Source organism: Brachyistius frenatus, unplaced genomic scaffold (assembly GCF_029030835.1).
Source record: "Brachyistius frenatus isolate BFR_SWC_R1_liver_20210118 unplaced genomic scaffold, ASM2903083v1 Contig_67, whole genome shotgun sequence".
Classification (NCBI taxonomy): domain Eukaryota; kingdom Metazoa; phylum Chordata; class Actinopteri; family Embiotocidae; genus Brachyistius; species Brachyistius frenatus.
In genome coordinates this window covers 516,484-541,144 of record NW_027210666.1, presented here as the reverse complement: position 1 = coordinate 541,144, position 24,661 = coordinate 516,484, and the positions used below count along the sequence as shown (strand labels likewise).

The 24,661-nt window shown below is 42.8% G+C and overlaps 1 protein-coding gene across 1 annotated transcript in view; it reads right to left on the bottom strand.

Moving 5' to 3' along the window:
* The window catches only part of luzp1 (leucine zipper protein 1), a 46,087-nt gene extending 26,609 nt beyond the window's left edge, over positions 1 to 19,478 (bottom strand). Inside the window, exons 1-2 of the mRNA XM_069707111.1 lie at positions 19,299 to 19,478; positions 2,244 to 2,306 (exon numbers count right to left, since the gene is read on the bottom strand). The gene's annotated coding sequence lies outside the window, so the exon portion shown is untranslated. The remainder of the gene's footprint in view (positions 1 to 2,243; positions 2,307 to 19,298) is intronic.
* Positions 19,479 to 24,661: the final 5,183 nt, after the last annotated feature.

The following is a 24,661-nucleotide window of genomic DNA, read 5'->3' as shown; positions in this document are numbered from 1 at the left end:
GCTAACCCACAAACTCTGTCGATTCACAGACACCTCAATAGCTCTTAACATCCAGCCTCTCCAACTTCTGTCTGCCTGCTTGACATCCTGCTCATTCACTGGTTTCCCATCCCAGCACAGAGCACACACAGAGCTTGCTTGGCAAAGCTTGGCAGTGCCTCATCAGCCCCAGCCTTGGCATTAGCAGCCTGCTGCGGCTGAATGGAGACCTCAGTGGCTCTCTGATGAGGGATGAGGACGAAAGGGAAAGAGAGAGGAAAAAGAGAGAGAGAGAGAGAGAGAGAGAGAGAGAGAGAGAGAGAGAGAGAGAGAGAGAGAGAGAGAGAGCGAAGCAGAAAAAAAGGTAGAAAAAAACAAAGCAAACACAGAGAGCAATATGTGTGAAATAATGTGAGGTAAGCAAAGAAAGACAGAGAGAGTGACAGTCCAGGAGGAGACTAAGAGACACTCCAGGGGAGTGATTCCACAGAATGCAGAGCAGGTAGCTGGCAGAGTGGATTACTGCAGCAGGAATGCAGCACTGGCTGCAGGATGGAGGGGAGGAAGAGGAGAAGGCGGGAGCAGGAGGGAAAATGATGACATTGAATATCAGAGGAGAGATAGGGCCCTGTGGGATGATGCAGTTCTTACAGATTGTCTTGTAGCTGTAAATACAGATTTGAGTGTTAAATGAACATCAACGTGAGAGGAAAAAAAACAACAACAACAAATGAACCGTTTTGCTTCACATTGAGATAAACACTTCTTATCTGCATCTGTTATGAGAAGCCTAAATATAAGCGAGACGGCCCTTTAGTAGGAGGACGCTCAGTTGAGAAGCTCTTTTTCCTGTTTTAATGTCGGTTTTCGTGGTCTTTGTCAGTTCCGGATTATTTAGGATGAATTCAGCATCAGCAGGATGTGAGCCAACATCCCGAATAATAAACACATGTAAATGCCGGTCAGTGAAGACACGCAGAACACGCTATGGCCACATAGTGACCTAAAACAGCTCTGTGAGCAGACAGCTGACGAGACACAGGAAGACAGTGATGCATACACTGTCTCTGCTGACTAACCCGGCCTGATATCTCACTCACACGCACTGCCTCTGGAAGCAGGGTGATTGTTTATGGATACAAGTGCACTGATGCATATGTTAGAAAGTGTATATATACACACACACTCTCTGTGTCTGTGTGTGTGTGTGTGTGTGTGTGTGTGTGTGTGTGTGTGTGTGTGTGTGTGTGTGTGTGTGTGTGTGTGTGTGTGTGTGTGTGTGTGTGTGTGTGTGTGCCCCTCCTGTGTGACTTCAGGCTTCAGGGAAGGAAATGCGGCGCCGGCATTTGTGCCCAACAGGAAACAGACTCACAAAGAGCAGAGGAGGGGCGGAAGAGGCAAGGAGGAGGAAGAGCGGGAGGAGGAGGAAGAGCGGGAGGAGGAGGAGGAGAAGGAGGAGGGGGAGAGGAAGGGAGGAAAGAAGTGGGCAAGAGTGGAGGATGAGGAGGAGAAGAACAAGTGAAGGGGAAGAGGTGTCAGGACAGGACTATTATTAATACTGGGAATCTGTTGCGTGTAGCTGGGTGACCTGATGCGTTTAAACACAAAGAGAAATTGATGTTTTTCTTTAAAATTTTGTCCCTGTTCTCATTTCACACAAATATTAATCGTACAATTGTAACTGTCATTGTAAATAAAGGAACTTGAGGAAATCAGTAAATAGTTAGGAGGCAAATAATTCACTTAGCACTGTGTAGATTTGCATCCACTGGCTGCTGGGTATGCAGGGAAACTAATCTGGCTATTTCCAATGTAAATAAATAGTCCCTGAAAGCAGCACTCTGCTCCATGCTGTAACTATGTCTTAACAGCTGGGAACAGTGTGTTGACGTCACCGTGCTGGTAGATGGTTTTAGGACACCAGGCTAGCTGTTCCCCCATTGTGTTCAGTCTTATTATGCTGAACTACATTTTTCAACATCCAGCTCCAGGTCATCACACAGACCTCACTCTTGGAGGAAAAGTGAATATGCCAAGATATGTCCCAAAATGTTGAGCTATTCCTTTGACATACAAGACATTCCCACTTTGTTGAGATGGCATCGTACTCTAATGCAGGGTTTGAACAATGTCATTGCAAAGGGCTCTTTATCCAATTATTTAAATGAAGTTGGAGGATTTTTAGCAGACTTTTAGTGACCCTAGTTTTGTGCAGAAATGGGCAAAAGCAGAAATAAATCAAAGCACAGGAAGGCGTGACTTACTTAATTTAAGATGCATCCTTTTGTATGAAAGCACATCTAGCTTCTCTCCGCGAACGCCGCATCCTGTGGTTAAAGCACACGAAGAGGGCACGGGGTTAGTAAAAGTGGACGCACTGGTCATCATCATATCGAGACACAAACACACTCATGCCATCTTTCACCACTGATATGTTTGGAAGTTGGCAAGGCCCGGAGCCTGCGGCAGGGCTGACAATGCAGTCAGTGTAGGGGGAGATTGTTCACAGTCAAGCTAACGGGCTAAGAATGAGCTAACTGCTCAGATATGGGGACGCATTCGGAGACTTTGCAATAGACTCATGCATGAGCAGACAAGCAATGTTTGGCCAGGACAACAGAAGGCCCTATTCAGTTCTCTGGGGAGGCACTGGTACACACACACACACACACACACACACACACACACACACACACACACACACACACACACACACACACACACACACACACACACACACACACCATTATCATAATCATCATCATCCTAGAAGCTCTCATCTGCTTCAAAACATGTACACACACACACACACACACACACACACACACACACACACACACACACACACACACACACACACACACACACAAGACCTGAAGCATTCCACCACAGTAGCATTCCATATGTTTGGTTAAGCACAGAGAATCCCGATTTAAGACCGGAGTCTGGACCGAATTTAAAGGATGAGAAAGGGAAGAGGAGTGAGGCGGAGAAATGAGGAAGAAGGGGGGGGAGGTGCTGAGAGAGAAAGGGAACATTTCTGTAAACTGTAAGCAGCAGCAGGACACTCGGGGTATATAATTCTACATTGTGAATTAACACAAATAACTTAAAAGCGAAACCTTTCAGCAAACGTTCGATTGAATAAATGTTTAAAAGTTTCACTCAGCAAACTCCATCTGGTGCTGAAGTCATTTCTGAAAGTTGCAGAACAAGAAAGTAAGCAGACTGTTGAGTCAGTTGAGACTGTTTTGTTAACTGTGCAACAGGAGTTCAAACAAGGAAAAAGAAATGGGGGAAAAAAAGATCTGACTGTAGCTAACAGTAATTTTCATGACTAATTAAAGAAACAAAACGAGACACTCCAGAATCTTCCCGGTTGAATTCTCGCTCAAGGCACAACATATAATATAGGACTCACAAGACCTTGATAAGCCGGGTTTGTTACCTTTGGACAAGGTACTGACCCGCTGCTGACTCCAGTTGCATATAACAGTTCAGAAAGATGTCTCTCTAAGCCAAGAGAGGAGATAGTGACAGGTGAAGTACTCAAAGACACTTCAGTCAAGTAAGTAGCTACTGGTGGACACAGAGCAGCAGTCTTAAGGAGTCTCCTGCCACTCTGCACTCCTCTTCGTGTCATCCTGTCTGTTTCCTCCTGCACATCTTTTGTTCTCCTTCGCCCTGCTGCTCTGCACTCAGCTCTTAGGTTAGATTCATGAGGGCAGCAGCGCAACACCAGCACACAGGTTCTGCTGAAGCATCCGACCTTCTCACGCTTCACGACCTTCTCACGCTTCACGGCGACCCTTCTGCACTGCACTTAACCAAATGTTTATTTCTGTTCAGTACAAAAAACAAGTTTGCGTGGCGTGTGTGATCACTAAAACCAGATTTTAATCAAAATGTGTGATTTTACAAATTAGATTATACACATACTTTACAATCCAAAAGGCCCCAAATACCCAAGTGACCGGAGACTACATTTGTTTGTCTGTGTGTGTGTGTGTGTGTGTGTGATGGGGGTTCGAAGCGATTCATTCAGACAGTTAGCCAACCCCGAACCCAAACAAACTGGAAACAGCTGTCTCCTTCTCATCCCCGCGCTGCCTCTCGCACACGGCACGTCAGGTCAGGTCGGGAAGAATTCATCATTTTACTCAGCAGAATCAACTGAATCAGCGTGAGGTTGCGCTTCCTGCAGGGTCGGCCTCAGTCACCGGCCCACCAGTCATCAGCTCAGTCCACATGCTTTTCCCAAAGCAAGTGTCGCTTTTTGAAGGATGCATTTACACACATTTTTTTATATCCTTTTATGCATCAGAAAAGAAACTCGTGAATGTCTCTTTTGTACTGATTTGGAAATATAAATATCAATACTGCAAAATCACTTTCAAAAATAGTCATACTGATGTTCAATACATTGGCAGTAGAAAAATGTAGGTTGACTACATGAAAATATAAACTCAGTTGCCAGTTTATTAGGTACACCTATCTCAATTGCAGTGCAGTCTAATAGAAACACCCTCCTGTCATGAAGGTAATGTTCAGTTCTCAGCTGAAACTGTTGATTTAAATATATTTCTTCTTCTTCTTATGAAGTGTATTTCATTTATAGTGACATATGTTTCTGTTATTTAGCATAGCTTATAACACGACAGAGTTCAACTGGCAGCTGAGTGTATTTTTATAATATAGAGATAATTGATAATATTATCTCCATCAGTAATACATTATGTTATTATGCTTAAATTGAACTTTTGTAAAAAAAAAAAAAAAATTTAAACTGCATAACTTTTACACAGAATTAAAATCCCAGCACATTCAAAATTTCCAGATTCCGTGAATTGATAATGGTGTAAATGTGAGCATGAATGGTTGTCTGTATTTCTCTGAGCCCTGTGATGAATTGGTAACCTGTCCAGTGTGCATCCTGCCTTCACCCAAAGCCTGTTGGGACGGGACCCTGTACTGATCAAAGCAGCTATAGATAATGGATGGATGGAGGCATGAATAAAATGATAATCTATGAAGAGAATTTTTTTGGTTCTGGACCAAATTCAATCCTGGCTTTCCTTTCACAACTTGTTTGGTAATTACCGTGTTGTTTTGTCCATCATAGAGTTCAAAGAGACATCCTGTGACATTAAAACTTAAATGTCACTTGTGCATGTTTAGTGTGGTCTGCATTGTGCATAAGGCAGCTTTCTGTTCCTGTACTCTGTGTCAATGGGATTATGTTTCAAAACCCAACAATCTCACAGAGATAAATTCCTGCACATTTATCGATCATTGTGTGTTGAGCACTTCTTGTCCTGCTCCGCAATCCACATACAGTCAGTTTCCCTGAAACTGCAGCCGGTGATATGTCAAACAGAGCCGAAATCCCTGTTCAGGAGCTCGCCTCCCATTCTATTCTACATAAACAATTCATTGTGTAGTGTTTATCTTCGTGTGCCTTTATCAAATGTATAATGGAAAGCTGTTTAAATAAAAGGCGTATGCATTTGGGGACTTAGGCTAACACACTTTCCAAACAGTAAATATAGATTTATAAGATTAGTTTGATGGTATTTTTGCAACATGTTGCTTCATTCAAATGTAAGTGGTGTGGAAGACGAGACCAATGCACGAAATGGATGCATTCAAATCAAACGCAGGAATAAAAAAAAAGAGTGTCAAAGAGAGCGGACAGATGAACCACGTTGAGGAAAAGGAAGGAAACAAGGCGGGATGAAAGAGATGGGAAGAGAGGACTGTTCAGTTTCTTCCAATTCAGAGCATTTCAAGGCCTGAAACTCCATCCTTGGTTCCACTGGCCAAGCAGGCCTCGTTTGCATGGGAGCCCATTTCCTGTGTGTGATTAGCAGAAGGGAGAGTGAGAGTGTGTGTGTGTGTGTGTGTGTGTGTGTGTGTGTGTGTGTGTGTGTGTGTGTGTGTGTGTGTGTGTGTGTGTGTGTGTGTGTGTGTGTGCCTGGGGGTTGCAGTTCAGAGAGGTCTGGGGGTTGTTTTGTCTGCAAGGGGGGAAAGGAATGCCCAAATCAAACACAGTGAACAGGATGCCTATAGCAAGAGACAAGAGCAAGGGAAAGAGATGGAGAAGCGGAAAGAACGAGCAGATAGACAGCGAGAAACAGGAAACACATCCAGAAAGTAGCAGACAGAGGGAGCTAACAAAAGCAAGGAGGAGGGAACATCAGTGAAATAGAACAAGCAGTCGCTTTTTCATTTGCTGCCACTAAAGACTGCCAACAGCATTCTTCCCACTGCTATTTGCATTCCAGCAGAGCGGCAAGGTGGAGTAAGGATCTTGTCTATGAGATGACAAGCTGTCAAGTGGAAAAACCATCCACCTCTTTAACTTCACGGTGAACCTGCAGAACCTGCCTTGAATGTGTAATGACTTTCAGCCCTCCCTGCTACGCAGGTAACAGCTGAAGCGTTCACACGCTACTGCTCACTACAAAGAGAAAGTATTTCAGACCATTATTCATGATCCAACGACAGTAATATGACAGCTATCATATGTTGGATTTACAGCACAGCACAGCACAGCAGACAGAGAATTCTGGGCTTGTAAACTATAAGTGAAATGTCTTTAAAGGTTTAATCCACTATTTAGAGAAAATAAGAATTAACACTGAACCAAATTGGATTGCAAGGCATTCTACACTGAAGTGATTCTCAATAAAGTCATTTGGAGTCATTTTCAGGCTTTGCCAGCTGCAACTGACAATTGTTTTCATTATTGAATAATTTTGTCTATTTAACAAATGTTGTGTTTGCTATCACATCAGACAAAGAGCAGCAGATCCTCACACTTGATGAGCTGGAAGGGAATCGCTGTCATTTTTGTTTTAGAAATGACTGAAATTATGAATTCAGTTATATAGAGCAAAGTAGTTGCTGGTAGTTCATCACCAGGAACATTATTTAGTCAAAATTTCTGTCTGAAGTCAAAGAGCAATGTCAGTTATCGTAGCCGACTTTGGGATTTTGAGTCTTGCTCAAAGACACTTGTGAGCATTTCCTGGCTCAGGTTTTAATCTGAAGATGCTTCTTTTCTGAACACAGACATTCTGAAGCGGCAGTGCTTTCCTCTGAATCTTTGATCAATTCCTTCATCTCAACACACATCAGAGCTGTCATGTTTTATCAAAAATCCAAAGTGCCATTTGACCGTGGGAAACAATTAAATATTTAATCTGTAATAATCAGTTTGAATTAAAAAAAAAAAAAAAAAATGTTGTGTTTAAGCAAAAACAGGCACTTTGACCCACTGCATGTCCTCTTCTTGCCCAATCAGTTAACTGAGCTATTGGTTTTTTCTCCTTTGTTAATGCAAAACCATGATACCAGTGAAGTAATGTGTGTCATTCTAGTACTTGGTAAATGGGCTGAGTACAAATTGATTATATAAATTTGGCTGATATTTAGACAAATACACACACACACACACACACACACACACACACACACACACACACACACACACACACACACACACACACACACACACATTGGGGGAGACTAAGATTGTGTAGGTTTTCAGACCTGGGGGAGGTGACCAAATTTAGCTCGTGACAGACTCATGGCTTTGACCCTGTGCAGACAGGATACACCCACTGTATAAAATAAGTAAAAGCTTTACCAGGTGCATTGTGACTCTCTTACTTTTCAGCCATTTCAAAGTTCAGTTTCCAAACACTTCCTTGTGTGAGTGTACATGTGCATGTGTGCAAGCTGTACCCTGCCCATGCAGGAGTGAGCCATTCCTTGACTGGCAGAGCAGAATTGATAGGCTGCTATTGTTTCCTTTTAAGGTCAATCGTATCTCAAATGCTTGGCACTGCCGGGAGTACAGATGCAGCTGGTTGGCAGGAGAGATAAAACACTAATTTAACCACATTCTTCTGCAGTCCACACCTAGAGAGAGTGGAGGCAGAGAAAGAGGTGGAATGAAAGGGAGGATACAAAATAGAAAAGAAAAAAGGGATAGATGGGACAGATTTGAAGTGGTTTAGACAGAGAGAAGGGGGAAAAAAATGTATGGCTAGAGGGTGAAAAAAAAAGAGGTAAAGATGACAAGTTTGTCAAAGTGGGTGGGCAAGAGTCTTTGCCACGGGCATCAAGCTGTTTTGTACTCTTGTTTGACCAGGCAGTCAAAACACACCACCACATGTGGCAGGCATGTTTGTCAAGGCCACAGAAAGCGGGTAAACACACACATACAGTATATACACATATGAGCATTTCATGGCCTCCAGTTCACATTTTCAACCGCTTGGCCAAACCATGCTCCCACTCACTGTAAGCTAGTCTGTATAAAAGCATCAGTGTAACCTGAAATGCGATGTTTATAAGGATTCTTCTCTGGGAGAAGGAGAAGGAGGGGAGGCTGGACCGGCTCAGCTTCACAAATAAACCCAGACTCTGAGAGAAAGAGAGGGAGCCGGCTGAGGGTTGGATCATAAAATATGCCTGGTATTCCACAATGTTCCAGAGTGCACAAATGAGCCACTCAGGGACTTGGGAGTGTTTCGGGATTCCTGTGAGGCTCCTGTGTCTGAATGTGACCACATGTACACACATGGCAAACACACAACTCAACCAAGATTTAACACTTTACCAGTTTAAAAGTGTGCTACTCAGTGATGATGGACCAATAAAACAACTTTAATCAAACCCTTGAATAAACAGGTAAAGAATGACTCTGGTTCAACAAGCACTGGAAAGTTATGCAAATCTTAGCTTACTTGGTCATGAAGTGATGCACAGAGAGGAAGGAAGAGAGAAAAGAGGTGAAGGGCAGAAGAAGAGACCACCAAGAGAGGGGAGATGATGACTCACAGACAGCCTCAGTCGCTGTGTGTGCATTTGTCTGCTTTAGTCCAAGGGAGAGGGAGAGCCTGTGTGGAACGGCCGTGAGCAAAGTGTTGTGGATAACACAAAGACATCCCAGTGACTCAGGCCATTTTAAAGTCCTCCAGTCCTGAAATGATTAGCCCATACAGCAATCGACCTGAAAAATGTAACGAGACTTAACTGTTCAAGCCATTTATCAAGCAAAAGTGCCAAAGGTGTGCATCAATTTAAAGACATCACTCTAGGCTCTGGGAAATTTTCCCTCTAATTAAACATCTAATCCTTTAATATAATCATTACTTGGGCACTCTGGTAAGTGAATGGTTGAGAGGCACACCATATATCTGCAGTGACTCTAGTTTGATTCCACTCTCTCCTCTTGCTTTCCTGTGTGTCTGTGTACTAGCAACTGTTCAATAAAGGCCAAAAGAATGCCCAAAAATAATCTTTAGTTGCAGCTCTACTCTGCCAAAAATTCTTCTTTTTCTACTCCCACTTACTACATAAAACTCACATGAAAGGGTTTCATGGCTGTTGAAGTAAAAGCTGCACTTTAGCAAGTCTGTTTTTATGGCCTGGCCATAGCGGCATTGTGCTGCTTCACTTCCCCTGGTCAGGACAGCTAGCACGAGAAGGAGCTCCAAAAACAACGTTGGCATGGAGGGGGAAACCAGCAAAACCCAGGCCTCGGATGCCCTTAACAAAAGGCAGCGGGCAGTGATCTCCTCCAAAATAAAAGGCAACCAGAGAAGGAGGGGGGGGGGGCTAGAAAGGAGGGGAAAGAGTCTGAAAATAGCCTCTCAGTTGGGGTCTGCATGCATCAGCACCACAAGGATGAAAACTCCTTAAAAAAAAAAAACAGACTTGCTAATACATGGATGGCTGCATGAACAGAGGGAGGAAGAAAAACACCTTGGAAGAAAAACAAAAGGACAAAATAAGGATATGATCATGAGAAGAAAAAAAAAAAACTCTCTAAAGGGAAGGAAAAAAAAAAGAAGTGTGCTAAAATGTAGAAAGAGCACAGACAGACGGGAGAAACAGAAGAGGGGGAAGTGTGGAACAGCCAGGTTGCCATGGCGTCCCGACATTCCTCTCTCTGAGAACATGTATATTTTCTGATCACAAGAAAAATAATCTGCGGGAGGAATTTTATTTTGAGAGCCGCCCCGCAGACCCGAGGCTTAGAGCAGGTCAGACAGGAGTGTGTGAGAGTGAGTGTGTGGGTGTGAGACTTGAGTGTGGACCCCTCGTACAGTATGAGAGTTACAACACCCCATGTATCACCTGACAGATCGTTTGCAAAAGGAAGAGCAGTGAGGATCCAACTCCTACTGCACACATGATTCAATGAACAAACGCCCACACCCACACGTAGGTCACTCACAGCCACACTGTACTTCAGAAATAATGGATTTCTGAATGACACAGAAATTTAAGGAAAGACAAATGGGCCTGGGACTAGTAATACCCGAGTCTTGGCACCAATGTAAAAGCTGTTGCCTGAAAAAGTGCATCAATTTCAGCAGTAAACAACTATTTGTGAGACTTGCAAAGAGTAAAAAATAGGAAGCAAATTAAAGGAAACACAAAATTAAAGGCGTCTTAGTGTATCGCTGAGCCACCAAAAGTATTCAAAAAAAAAAAAATCTGTTAATGCACCTTTGCAAAGATTTTCTCTTCTTTGCGGGACTCCACTGGAGGGATGTAACAGCTTTCTCTTAAAATACATTCCCCCATTTGGTGTTTCTAGCATGTCTAACAAAACAAAACCTTCCCCATGTGTTCAACTGGCTTCACATCTGGCAATTGTGAAAGCCCACAATTCACAAAATTTCAAACCATTATTTCTACATCTGTTCTGCCCTTATTTATTCAGGAGGTTTTCCTTGTCACATTTCCTTTTTTCCATTTAGAAGTGGTTCCCTAATCCACATTAACCTACTGGGATCAAAACATAAGAGACATCAGGCACTTCAAAGCTTGAGACAAGAAAGCTCGCACATTCTCCCTGAGCCTCCCTCATAAACAGCAGCTCCTATATGAGGACAAATGATTATTCGATATCTCAATAATTCACACTCTTGTGAGTTCCCTGTGTGATTTTAGAAAACAGATTTCACAACTTTGACCCACAAAAGGAAAAAGTGGACCAATTCAGCACCCAAGAATTGAAATAAATATTATTTATTTTGCAGGTTAGGATCACAGCTGCAGACTCATATGCCCTCACAATGAACCGGACCTCTCCTGAGCACTGGACTGGTATCACCACAGAGAACCCCTGCCAACCACTGTCACATCAGTCAGTAGCCATCCGGCTGCAAATAACAGACTAAAACCTCATAAATTCTAGGGGAGAAAAGCAGTAAGTATAATGCCACGGAAGAAAGGTTGAAAGAGACATATTACAGCTCTAGGCACATAAACACTCATTAAATAGCAGTGATGGTACCCAAGACATACAAACCGTGCTGCTGGGTGAAGGACTTTGGTTCAACATTTAGCCATTTATGGATATTATTGAGGTCAGAGACTTATTGGGGGGTTTAGACATCTGTGTCAGTATGTAGGTGGCGTGTTTTCATATCTATTTGCCACCTGTGTTGGCGGCTTTTTTTTTTTTAGGTTTAATTCCATCAAAGTGAGGCATGGGTAGCCATCTTCCACCACCAGCATCATGGGACTGACAGGAAGTAGAGCGTGATGTTCACCTTTCTTCGCCTCCCCCCCGGATCACCCTCTGGCAGGCTGCTCAGTCAGATCTCCAGGAAGAAGGATACATCTTGAACCAGACTGGAATGGCTCCTGAAATATGCCAAATATGCCCCTGACCCCCCTCCTTTCCTGAAGAAGTAGGCCTGTTTCCTAACCCACCCTTCTTCTCTTCTAGTCCCCCAACCCACAGCATTCCTGCGCTTTACAGAGCACCAAATGCACACATACTTACAATCACAGATGACCCACTCACATAGAAAATGCTAAGCACATTAATAACACAAGTTTCCACCCAGCTGACCCAGACATGCCTTTTAAGGGTAAGAGGTTCAGATTTCTCTTTTCATTAACTTCCAAAAATACTCCTGGACCAGGCAGGACAAGGGGGAGTGACAGGGAAAAAGGGGGGGGGGAGGTCTCCTCTTTAGTGGGCGAAGGAGAGAGTGAGTGAGACAAGATAACAATCGGAAGGAGAGAGGGGAAATATTGGCCAGTTAATGAAAAAAAAAAAAAAATATGTGCCAGAGGAATTTACAAGTAATGTTTTAACTTTAGTTCTCCCCTGTTAAAACGCCTCAGTCCCTTCCTCCCCTCCTCCCCTCCTCCCGCCTCGCTGTGCCTCCTACATGCTTTTGAAGTCTTGCACTTCTTTTCCTCTTTTCTTCCAGGACTAGGTAGCCATTTTTTAGGGTGCCTGTACAGTGTAGGAATGAAAAACAGGAGCACAGGGGACTTTCTGTGAAACAACTTGTCCAATAGAAACCTAAACCTCACACAGGAACCAGTAGGAAAAAGTTTTAAAAAAAAATAATTCCCAAAGCAAGAGGAAACTGTTCTGTTTCAGGTCAACCTGAAAGCATGTAAAACAAACACAGTAGCTGTCTGTAATGTCGTGACCCACATTATTTGTCAATGTGGTCCAAACTCCAGCGGCTGGCTGATTAAACATTAGAAGACTTATCAGGATACACCTAACGCGCAAACACATTGTTGGGGAAAGAGACAGCTTAAAAAGAAAGAAAGAAGCCGCCACAGGTCAACTTTAGTTTGAACTAAAATACATCAAATGACCATTACGATACAGATGATCGACAGAGTTTGCACCTGTAATAAGCTGCTGGGAGTTTCCAGGACAAAGGGACAGCCATAAGGCTTCAAAAGATGACTCACATGAGAAACTTTGACCCGTACCGTACCGTCTGAAGACTAAATGAACTGATTCACAGTGAGCTTTACCATAAATTACAGAACAACTACAGAACATCTACCAAACTGGAAGCAAAGGCAAAGCTGGAAAAATGTCAAACACATGTGAATCGTCAATCTATTGAACCGCAAATAATAAATTACAGTCTGGTGGAGCATCTACTACGGCCTCGACGCTACCTACATCTTTGTACTGTATGTTCACATGTGATAAGGAAATGGTGGGAAGCCCAAATGAAGACCAGATGATGAGTTGTTTTTTTTTCCTTCTTAGTTACATCCCCTAGTTTAAGAGCCTTCACATGGTCAACAGCAGGATAGCTGCCTGGTTTTTGGAGATGGGTGTTCATAAATTACGATTCCTGAAATATGGTGCTAGGAGGCAGTTTAGAAGTCTGGAACAGGTCAGCATTGTAACCTGTGGATAATTGCTGAGGAGCATTCATCTGTTAGGAGTGTACTTCTCTCTGTGCCCGTACATGTTTTATAACTCCTCATAAAAGATGCCCAGAATTGCATTCGTTATCAAGCCGGTGCTGATGAAACGCCCACCTTTTTTTTTTTTTTTTTTTATAGCCAAGTTTGTACAGCATGGTTAACTTTAAATCCAGCAACTACAGAAAAAAAGCATCACTGAATACAAGGACAGAGAAATGTGTCCTTCTTAGTGCCCAGCAGCACTGATGAAGCAAAAGTCTGGGTGAACTGTGAGTAGATGTCCCAAAGACAAAACCTTTAAAAAGCAAGTTGACTTTTTATTACCTTCAGATTGTTGCCAAGTTTGCACAGTCGATCATTTTACAACAGCCCGGTTTGGCAAAACAATTCCCATTTCATAACCACCTGCTCATGAAACATGTTAGATGTTACGTGTTAAACCACCCGCTAACGCAATCAAATCTTTTGCAGGTCAGTGAATACCAGAGATGTCAGTTTGGCAAACTGGTCTTAAAAACGTGGCTCTATGACACCACATGATAAAAAAAAAAACAGGATGCTACATACATGCAGAGAGGTTGGCAGGTAGATAACAAACGTGTTCAAATTACATAAAATGAACGATGATTTACCAAATGAAAGAATTTTATTCAGTTGTGTTGTGATTGGAGATTAAATGCAAATTGAACATTTCTTTATCATCTGATTGTGATTATTTCAGCTGACCACAATCATTTTGTATAATCGTTAATTGTTTCCATTCATCTGTATCAAGTAGATGAAACTTGTTCCAGTGTTCAATGCTAGTAAAAGGCTCTTCTTCATAATGTGTACGTGCGTTATTAAAAGTGATTAGACTTATACTTCACTGGTAGAATATAATGTACATTAAAAATCCATTTAAAATCACTGATTGCAATTATTTGTATGACAATTATATGTATATTATATACGAGAGTACTTTTGAAGCCCTACCAGCACATCCCTGCTGGATTAGTCGATATATAAAAGTGCATTCCGCTTGTAAATTCACATTCACCTGCAGCCTCCGTGATAAATCTGTTGGTTAACCTGCAGTACAGTAGAGCACAGAGACCTCAATCAATGACCATGAAAACATGAAAGAGAGCCCACCAGAGCAGTTGGTAATGAGGAGGCTGTTTGGCACGCTTTGGGGGACTAACGATGGCGATTCATTCACACAAACACGCACACGCACACGCAGAGGAGGCCGTATGAACCGAATCCGTTCTTGCCCCGGATGCATGGAATTCTTAAAGAGTGAGAGCACATATCAGTGTGTCAGTGTGTGTGTTAATGAGAGCCTGAGTGAGTAGTGTGAACGCCTGCAGTTGAAATGTACTTGTGGCTACTACTCGTTGACTGCTCTCAGCCTCTAGTATCTGGTGACAGATCTACATGGACGGGAACAGCACAGAGGAAAAAAAAAAAAAAAAAAAAAAAAGTGCCTCAAAGCAAGAAATACCTGCAAAGACACACAAAGAACCCGCAGCGAATACACAGAGTTCAAGTAGTTTGAACTTCAGCTGAAATCACAGAGCCCTGCCCTGTTACAGGGATAAAGAGAGCTGACAGGAAGAGAGGGGGGGGGAAAGAGCAGGAGGTAAAGAAGAAAGGAGGAAGGGGGATGGGGTGGTGGGGCACAAATGTTTGGACAAGAGCAGATCATTTTTAGATGATACATTTCTAGATGGGAACCAACTCGAGAGCTGACACATTGCTGCAATTTAATACTTTAGTGAATAAAAACTAACAAAAATAGTGAACAGGACAAACTCCCAGAACCCCAAATGATCTAAATAAAATCAGTACTGCAGTTCATCTTTTAATGTCTTTTCGGGTCAATTAAAAGCTAAATAAAGAAAAAAAGAGATGACGCTTTGATCCAAATTGATTTTAAACAGAGAAAACCCGGAAGCAGAGAAGGTGGATATTTTATGCTTGATAAGTTCAGTTAATGGTTGTTTGCTGTCGTTTAATTTTCTTTTGACTAACTGATCATTTTAGCATAAAAATGCAGAGATCAGCAACACCACAGAGCCTAAATGCAGACGCACACATGTGGGCTGAGCACTCGGCCACGTGCAGCATATTTTAAATTTAAAATTTAAAAAATTTCCCCTCGGGGATTAATAAAGTAAATACCTTCCTACCTACCTACCTATTTTCACAATCAATCATCCGAATGCTTTCACTTGCTTGAATCACGTTGTCAACAAAATGTCCAAAATACTGAAGAAAGCCCATTAAAGTTAGGAGACTTAGCAAGTTGATTTTCTCACACGCACGCCGCAGGTACAGTATGTACATGCACAGTTTCACACTAGCGTATTCATGGCATTAAGCCATCATCCTGCAAGCCTGCTATTACACAGACAGCAGCTCCAGCTGGCCTGCGTATTGTCAACAGCAGCCTCTGTCCCGGATACCGGACCGTTTATTGCATTATCACAAAATACACACACACACACACACACACACACACACACACACACACACACACACACACACACACACACACACACACACACACACACACACACACACACACACACACACACACACACACACACACACACACACACACACGGAGGATATACACACAGGCTGCGTGTGGGCTTTAATAAAAGGCTCTAAGAGATCATGATTCATCTGTGCTATTTCAGGGAGGCCTCCCCCCTCCCGCCCCGTTTGTAATGCCTGCTCCAACGTCACCCTGCATCCTGCTCTATTCCTGGGTGAGAGGGTTACCGGAGCTAAAAGCAAGAGTCTACCACTAATAATAGCCAACACCATCCAGTCCTCACTCTATCCCAGTTATCCTTTACAGCCTAATGGGATGCATAGGTTACCGTGCAAAGGACATTTGTCTGCTCGTGCTGACTTTTCTGTTCTAATTTATGCCCGTGAAAACTTACCGTATCATTTTAAAACAGATTTTTCACTTCGTTGACTAAAATGAAGTATTGATTTGTTAGAGACAGACAGGAATTTTTCAAATGCGGGAAATTGCGAGAGATAAGTGACTATAAGAGTAAAGCAAGTGACAAAGTGAGAAAAATATAACCAACACCAAAGACGGGTGAAATAATTTCAGCCATCTTCAAGCAATTTCTGGGCTTCTTTTGTCACATACGATAGTAAACGCCAATGTTTTTGGACTTGGTTTGATAAAACATGCAATTTGAAATAAAAGATGGTTCGACAATAAAACTAATCTTCATTCAACGTGTTGTTGTTACTGGTGGTAAGTAAGCTACGGTTTGTGTTTTTCCCGTACTTCTAAGCAACAACAACATCCATTCTTATTTCTATGCACTTGCAACAACATGACGTCAGTGTCCATGTCCTGTAATTCCACACTGCTGTGCGATCGCGCTACACTAACACTGTGCATAAACCCTGATGGGCAGACTGGCAGTGATATTACCACCGACAGGCTGGGCTTGACATTCCCAGTGGTTTGATTCTCCCAGGCAGAAAACCTCAATATTTTAATTTAATCCCCAGAGCAGTCATTTAGCCACTCCGTAATCCCCAGGTCCAGTGCTTAGTCTGATAATTACCCTTATTGGACACCCATAATGATTAGTTTTTGGTTTCACCCAAAGCAGTGCAGGCAGTTTCATAGGGCGGTCGCAGCGTTCTGCGGAGTGGAAAACCAATCATGCGTGGTATAGCCCAGGTCGTAAAAGAGGAGAGAGAGGTATGATTATTACTTTACATGGCAGGCGACAAGTTCTGGACAGGACAAGGTGCAAACTCCCGAGTAGCTTTCGCTTCACGGGATTAAAGTCACTCGAAAGATCGCAGAACAGGTGGTGGCGGCGCTCCCGTTCTGTCAACATTCACGGCTATCATTGTGCTGAGCCATCATGTTGAGGGGAGAAGGTCACAGAGGGCATCAGCTGGGAATTGTTCCTCCCGAGAGCCAATTGAACCAAACCAAACTTGGAGCATAATTTCCCAGCAGTGGAAATGAACGGACCAGGCTGTAATCAGGGGAAATTTAGACATCTCACTCTCCACTTTGCTGCTACTCTCATTTGATTTTCCCTTCGCATTTCACCCAGCATTTCCAAAGTGACAGCATAAAGTGCAGACATTCCCTCCGCATGCGGTGCAATAATCCCACCAAAAAAATACCAAAGGAAACCCTTGTCACACATCTACCACCATGACAAGCAAGTGCCTGTGCTGCGTCCAGGAGGAAAGTGGGCTCACAGCAGCACAGGCTGATACCTCAGCTGGTATAATCTACAGCCGGCTGGGAGGGCGAGCCTTACTGGAAAGTCATCAGGGATTTTTTTTTCTTTCCTCTTTTTCTTTTTTTGTCTCCTTCGTGTCTGAAACAGGTCAAGGCAGGTCCCCTCCACCTCCTTCCACCTCCTTCCCTCCCCGCGCAGCTCTTTACGAGCCCCACCTGGCAGATTAGTATTCCACCACTACCTTTTCTGCTGTTTACACACACACACACACACACACACACACACACACACTCCAGTCTATTACTGTTGTGGTGATGGAGCACAGGGCACTCACTGTTCAGACTTCACCTCTGCCACCTCGTTTTCATAGGTGTACGTGGAGCCCATGCTGCATTACACATTCCATCACATGTGAGGGTAAACAAACACGCACAGGCGCTCAAACAGAACAAGGACATAATGAATTTCTCAGTAATGTAGGACCACAATTTAGATTTGTCTTAGTTGTGGTCTAATGTTCAATTAGTTTAGTCAGTAAGAAAACATGGCACAATTTTCTATATTAAATAAATGCAGCAAAGTGTCCCATTTGAATATTAAGACAAAGTATATTTTGTTTTTTTCCCTGACAAATTATTTTTTTAAGAGTACTATTCTTCTGATTAAATTTCAGTGTTTACATTCAAGAAAATATTTCTGTGTTACATGATGGTTGTTCACCCTTCAAAGACTGACGAATGCACACAGGGACATGTGCACAATTCAGTCTCTTCTTACAGCTGCCAAATGGCTTAATTAACAGTGAACTATTTTAAAAGTCTCCTTAAAAGGCCTAACCTCACCAGCTGGGGGAGGTTCAAATCTCCAAATGTTAAAATCAGTTTAATATTCATTTAGTGGTCTGCCTGCATCATCGACTGATCTAATAAAATCCCAACAGTGACTTTGTGACGTGTAGCCTGCAACTTATCACAACCAAAGTATGCGTCAATATACTCGTTTATATGCCATGCTACAGTAAATACTGCAGCAAACGCAAACAAAATGTCATATTTCCCACGGAGCGCAATATCTCCTGTGTGTAAACACACCTGGATTGTGTTGGTGCGAACGGTTTGTCCCACTGTTTTTTGGGCCCCAAACTGTGTTACAGTCCGGTACAATGTCCGTTTATGCTGCTTAAACGTTAACAGAAGAAACATTTTTGGACTTCTTGTAGCCTATAGGAGGGGAAAAAAAAAAAAAAAAAATTCCCTAAAATTCCAGACGAGTTAAAACGAAACCAGAGCGGTTCATGGCGCGGAGATAATGTCTCCACCAGGTTGTGGCCACAACATGAATGTCAAGAACACAGAACAAGCGGCCTGCACTTGAATTTTGGTATGTTTTTTTTTTTTTTTTAAACTTCATATTTAGACGTACAGTTTAATATGCAGCAGCCTATGCGAAAAGGACATGCGCGCGAACGCGTGCAACAATTATGCAGCCGAAATACGGGAAACCTTCCACAAAACGATGACGCGTTATCGAAATAAGACGGAAACGGTCAATTCACGGCTACATTTCAACCACCTGAGGTTTTCGCCGCAAACCTGGATGCATCCCTTTGGCTCGAAACCGAGCGGAGGAGCAGGAGCAGGAGGAGGAGGAGAAGAAAAACGACGAAGACGAGGAGGAGGAGGGTTGAAAAACTTGCCGCAGTTCAGACTTCTGCAGTCCCGACTGACCGAGTCCAACTCAGGAAGCAGCTGTCTGAACCCCTGAATGCAGTTTTGTTTTTCCCCTTCCGAATCCCAAACACACACGCTGCAAAACAATACGCGTTTTTTGTTATTGTTGTTGTTTTTCTGTTTTTTTTTTTACCTTAGCGGCTCCGCCAGCCGGGTCAGAAAAACGCAGAGGTAAAATCCACAACTTCACACGGGGCTGAGCTCATGCGGGCGGTAGGACTCGCTGCTGCCGCCGACACGGCCGGGACAAGTTCATCCACATATTCTCAAGACAAGACCAGAGAGTTGGGAGGCGACAGAGGTTGGGGTGGTGGGGAGGGAGGGGGGGAAGAGACCGCTTTTTTTTTTTTTTTTTTTTTCTGCTTTTACCCCTTTCCCACACCCGCTTTCGTTGGTCCTTTTCCTCTCGGATATTCCCCTCCCCGGTCCGTTTGAGATCAAACCATCACATTCCACCGCGTCCTTAACAATGAAAAAAGGTGGGTTTTACTTTTTTCTGCTGCCGGAGGACCCACCCCTCGGGATGACTCTGCCCGGTCTGACCGCAAAGAGAACGCCCTGCCCCGACTGCAAAGTCCCGCCTCTCTTTCTCTCTCTCGCTCTCGCTCTCCCACATATCTATGCAGGCAAATCCCAACTGGGCCTGTGTGGAGACAAGGCTATACTTATCAAAACATTGTAAACACCAGTCTTCCATATGATCCCTGTATATTTTTAATATAGGCCTAGACTTTTGTAAAAAAATAAATAAATGTAGGCTATTTTTAATCTCACCATTGAGTATAAGTAGAGACAGAAGATTTTTTTTTTTTTTAATTTTTTTTTAAACCATTTGACAACAATACTTTCTAAAGGACCCCTCGGGTTCTATGGATTTTATAAAAGTGACTTGATATGGACTAAATTTTATTCTAAAAGCAGGTAAACCTCAAATGAAAAAAAGTCCTTCTCTAGTGAAATAAAGTAAGAAAGTATGTCAAGTGAGATAACATTGACATGTTTATTTAAAGCCAGACCTGTGTGACGTATTTGAAGTCTAGTCTAGTTGTAATGTTACTTTTGCCATCTGAATTAAATGTTACAATAATAATTTTTTTGTTTGTTTGTTTTGTTTCATATTTGTTTTGTATTTTCTGTAAAAATGCATTGATTCCCTCTAGAACATTTGATATATATCCCTAGTTTTCCTCAGAAACCCTCCGACTATAGTGACACTACAATCACTCCCATTCCCTTCTGTTCCCAGTCTTCTGCTCTGTGACGGCGGATAACGTTGGAGAGTCTCTGGGTCGTTCAGCAGCTCAAACCGTCCACCATTTGTGCCATCACGCAGTGCGACCTCTCCACTATCTCTGCACCTGCGTGTGTAACTCCTCAGTTTGAACCAATAGCCATAGGGTGTGCTTACTTGAAGATCACTGCAGTAATTCAGCATATTAACTTGAACAGAGGTGTATTGTCAACTCTGTTATTGCAGCATGATTATGGCGGGGCAGTAAATTCTTCATTGGGTGTTCATTGTCCTTTAGTTGCGTAACAGGGGAAATTATTTCAGTGAGATAATAAAATACCTCCTTATACATGTACATGATAGGCAGCCAGTCAACCAGGTGAGGTCCATGCAGACAAACACAATGATACACACACACACACACACACACACACACACACACACACACACACACACACACACACACACACACACACACACACACACACACACACACACACAGCGAAGGGCTTGTTTTTGTATCTCTTGAACAGTTTGGATTCATTCTTGCGAAACGCTACTTTATTTGGCAGCACAAGAGAACATCAACACTGTCGTCATTTTAAGACTGTTGCATTATCAAAAGTCAAATCTGCGCTGCCTGGTTGCCATTCAAAAGTAACACCAGCTGCACATTGTTGGTCGCTGTGTTTGGGGAGTGGCCAAAAAATACAATTAATGGATGTTCATGAGTGACCTTGACTATGTGAGGAGTCCCTCGGGTAGATTGCCCCAGCGAAGCCTTTGTTTCTCGCTCCTGAAACACACCTCTCTCTCAAACGGCCATACCATTCCAGTCACATCACTTGACTTTATGGGCTAAGCGAGGCAAAACTAATGTTGTCAGTCTCTCCAGGTGGGGAAAGATACCAAAGATACCAAGTAATCAAAGAGAAATTAAACCCCTTCAGAAGCTGCTGCGAGCCAAAGGCATGGCCAGGCCTGGCCAGGCATGCCCAGACACCTGGATGCCACAGCGGGGAAGCCAAGCACAGGTGTATGTGAATATTCATGAGTGCCTACACATTTTTTTGGATAAACGTTGTGGCTTTTTTTTTTTTCTTGCATGTTTCTTAAAATACAAAGGCACAGTGTTAGAAAGAAAGCTGCAAAATTCCTTATTCCTGCTTATTCCTCACTTTCCAGAGCTACCGGTCTGCTTTACACATTAAAACAACCCTTCATCTAAAAAAGAAGCAAAGCATGAAAACATCCATCAGGGCAATAGAAACAGTGAGATGACATGTAAGTAAAGACAGGCATGGAAAATGCCTCTTTTTTATAAGGATGCGTATTGGTCGTGTTTCATCCATCTTGAGAGGTTTGGCTCATGCACAGACAAGTTTCTGTCATTTTGGGAATTTGCCTTAATACATCAAATGATATAAATGCGAATGCGTTACACAGACTGCAATCTGATGCACGAGGACCGGGTTTCAGGGAAATGCAATCCCCCTCGCTGCATACTGTAGCACACACAGACAAGCTGATTCAGGAAGAGCAGGTTTCTGGCCAACATCCTTCCTAATCACAAACATCCTTCACCAGCCAGAAACATGAATTTGTATGTTCCCGTAAGAAGTTAAAGATGGACCTCGCAAATCACAACGAAATTATTTTTAAAAGATTGTCTTTCAAGCGGAGGCCTGCATGGTTTTGCTATTTGAATTTCACATTTTAGGTATTTTATCTTATCCGGAGTGACTTGCAGTGGCTGCACCAGCAGATAATCTCTAATAATCCTGCGTGGATCACCAAAATTACAAGCGGCCAATAGTACAGAGTGCGAGGCTTGGGTCAGCAGTCACCTGACAGCATTCCTTTGACTACAAAATGAGCGTGCAACAACTAAAAATGAGACCAAAGTGGGAGGATTGTATGTCACAATATGGCTTATGCTGGTGCTTTCCTGCTTTCTGTCCTTTTTACAATGAGGATGAGGATTAATGTGCTTAATTCACTGTCATCTTAGAGTGGGTTATGGCCAGTATTTAAACAGATGTAACCCTGATGGATCAAAATGTGGGGCAGCTTGACATGCGCTTATCCAGTGCAGTCAAGCACACGCTATGTTCCGATGGGATGATTTTTAAAGACAGCCACCCTTGTTTGATTTTGTCATGTGGATCTCAGTTGCTTAGACAGTCTTTTCCAGTTCAACCTGACTTCAAACGGCTCTTAGTTCTTCTGATATTTGAGGTTGTTATGTTTTAATTTGAAAATACACACAATGTCCCATGAGAGAGAGCGAGAGCTCCAAATCCTTTGATAAGTATAAAAAAAAAAAAGAAGTCCTGTCTTACTGTCAGGTCCTATATCATCTTGAAGTACAGATGCCTTAGCCTGTCTCGCTCACCCTCCCATGGCCCTCTCTTTCTCACTGCAGGGGGACATTCCTCAATCCTCAGCCTCTGGCATGCAGTAAATCTGCCTGAGAGAGACCTACACACTCTGGAGTCTACCAAGACCCCTCCGCCATGCAGGACATGCAGCTATTTATCAATTCTCAACCTCGTATTTTCTCTCACTCCTGCTGAAGTGGCCTGAGTATAGAGCCTTCCAGTGTGAAATATCCTACTTGGGTGTTTCATGTCTGCCAGAGGTAGAGTGACTCAAGGTCAAGCTGAGGTGAAGGAGCAACTGTGAAAAGGTGTTAATGGGACAAGAGGAGCTCCACACAGGCAGCTCCCTCCCTTCCTGCGTCCCTGCATGACTTCTGACTATAAAGCTCTTCCAGGCAAAAGTAACTATCCTATTAAAAAACGATAGCTGTTGGGCTGCTGGCAGCATTCCTTCTTTTTGTCTCTGTACACCTGGATTGAAAGTACAGCCACTCCTCCAGAGGAAGGATTCCTTGGACTGACGGTGCAGCAGTGCAGAACATCATCGATCACCTGCATGAATCTGTATCTGATTATTTTCTCTTTTTTGTCTGGGCTGTTGGAGGCAGTGCAGAGGACTGTGTTTGAGAAAAGGAACCAAGGCCTGCAGGCAAGAGCCAGGGGAAGGTGTAAAGTCAACAGTACACAGAACAGTATCACTTTTTCCAGTGCAACACAGGATGTCTATATTAGAATCTCAACCATTATTTAACATTCTATTGTAAAACTTCTGAAGCTGGATCAACTTTAAAACATAGTTTCCCTGCTTCCTTAAAAATACAAGTTAATTTAACTATACCAAGTGTTCTCACAAGTTGTGAAAATGTCAATATAGCTTCAAGTTCAATAACATAATTAAAACTGCAAGCAGTGATACGCAGGCCCTCGCACGCACCTTGGTCTGTTGATGGTGATTCAACTTTTAGTGAAGTTGAAACGTTTGGAGAAATTGCAAAAGTTTTGCATACACTACACATTACAGGAAGATATTTAATATCGCTGCAGACCCCCTTGAAAACACGGATATCTACTATCCAAAGAATGTCTGCGTCAATTTTGGTCGCATTTAAATGCCGTGGCGGCAACTTACAATCAGCTTTATTGGCCAAGCATGTATTATATCTTTTTATCCTTTCTTAAACATATAAGGATATAAGGACATATATTGTCTGTACAGGCATGAATATAAACCGCAACTCGACTTGTTGGCAGAGTTTACAACCTCTAGGCTGTAATTCTAGTTTCATCAGGAAACAAACGTGATTTAGCTTGACGACTGATACCACTCATGTCTGCACAGATCTGTACCTCTACATCCAGCAGATGGTTAGTTTAGCATAGCACCAAGCCAAACAGCTGGCCTGGTTACTCCCAGAAGTAACAAAATCCACTAGGTTAGCTGTTTCCAGTCATAGACTCATATTTATCATGGGAAAATTAGAGTATAGGTATCAATCGTTAGGTATCAATTGTACCATCCAAAAAACTGCAAATAAGCATATTTTCCAAAATATAAAACATTTCCTCTTACCTAAGAGACGAGTTTCCACTGTTAGTTTTTCCAAGTTTCTAATACTCAACATTTATTTAACTAATTTCAAGTCGCACAACCTCAAGTCACAAAACTTAATTTGATTTATTTTCAGATTCAAAGTGGCCCTGAGAGCAGAATGTTGTGAGCAGAGTTTTCCAAGTCAATTCCAACTGCAGTTTCAAGGTTCCCAGTCATTAAGAGGGCTAACAAATAAGTCACACAGCCATTAACACACATTCATACTAATGGCTTGCCATTAAACTTTGCTGTCTGTAGACTGTGGGAGGAAACCAGGGCCCCCCTGTTGAAAC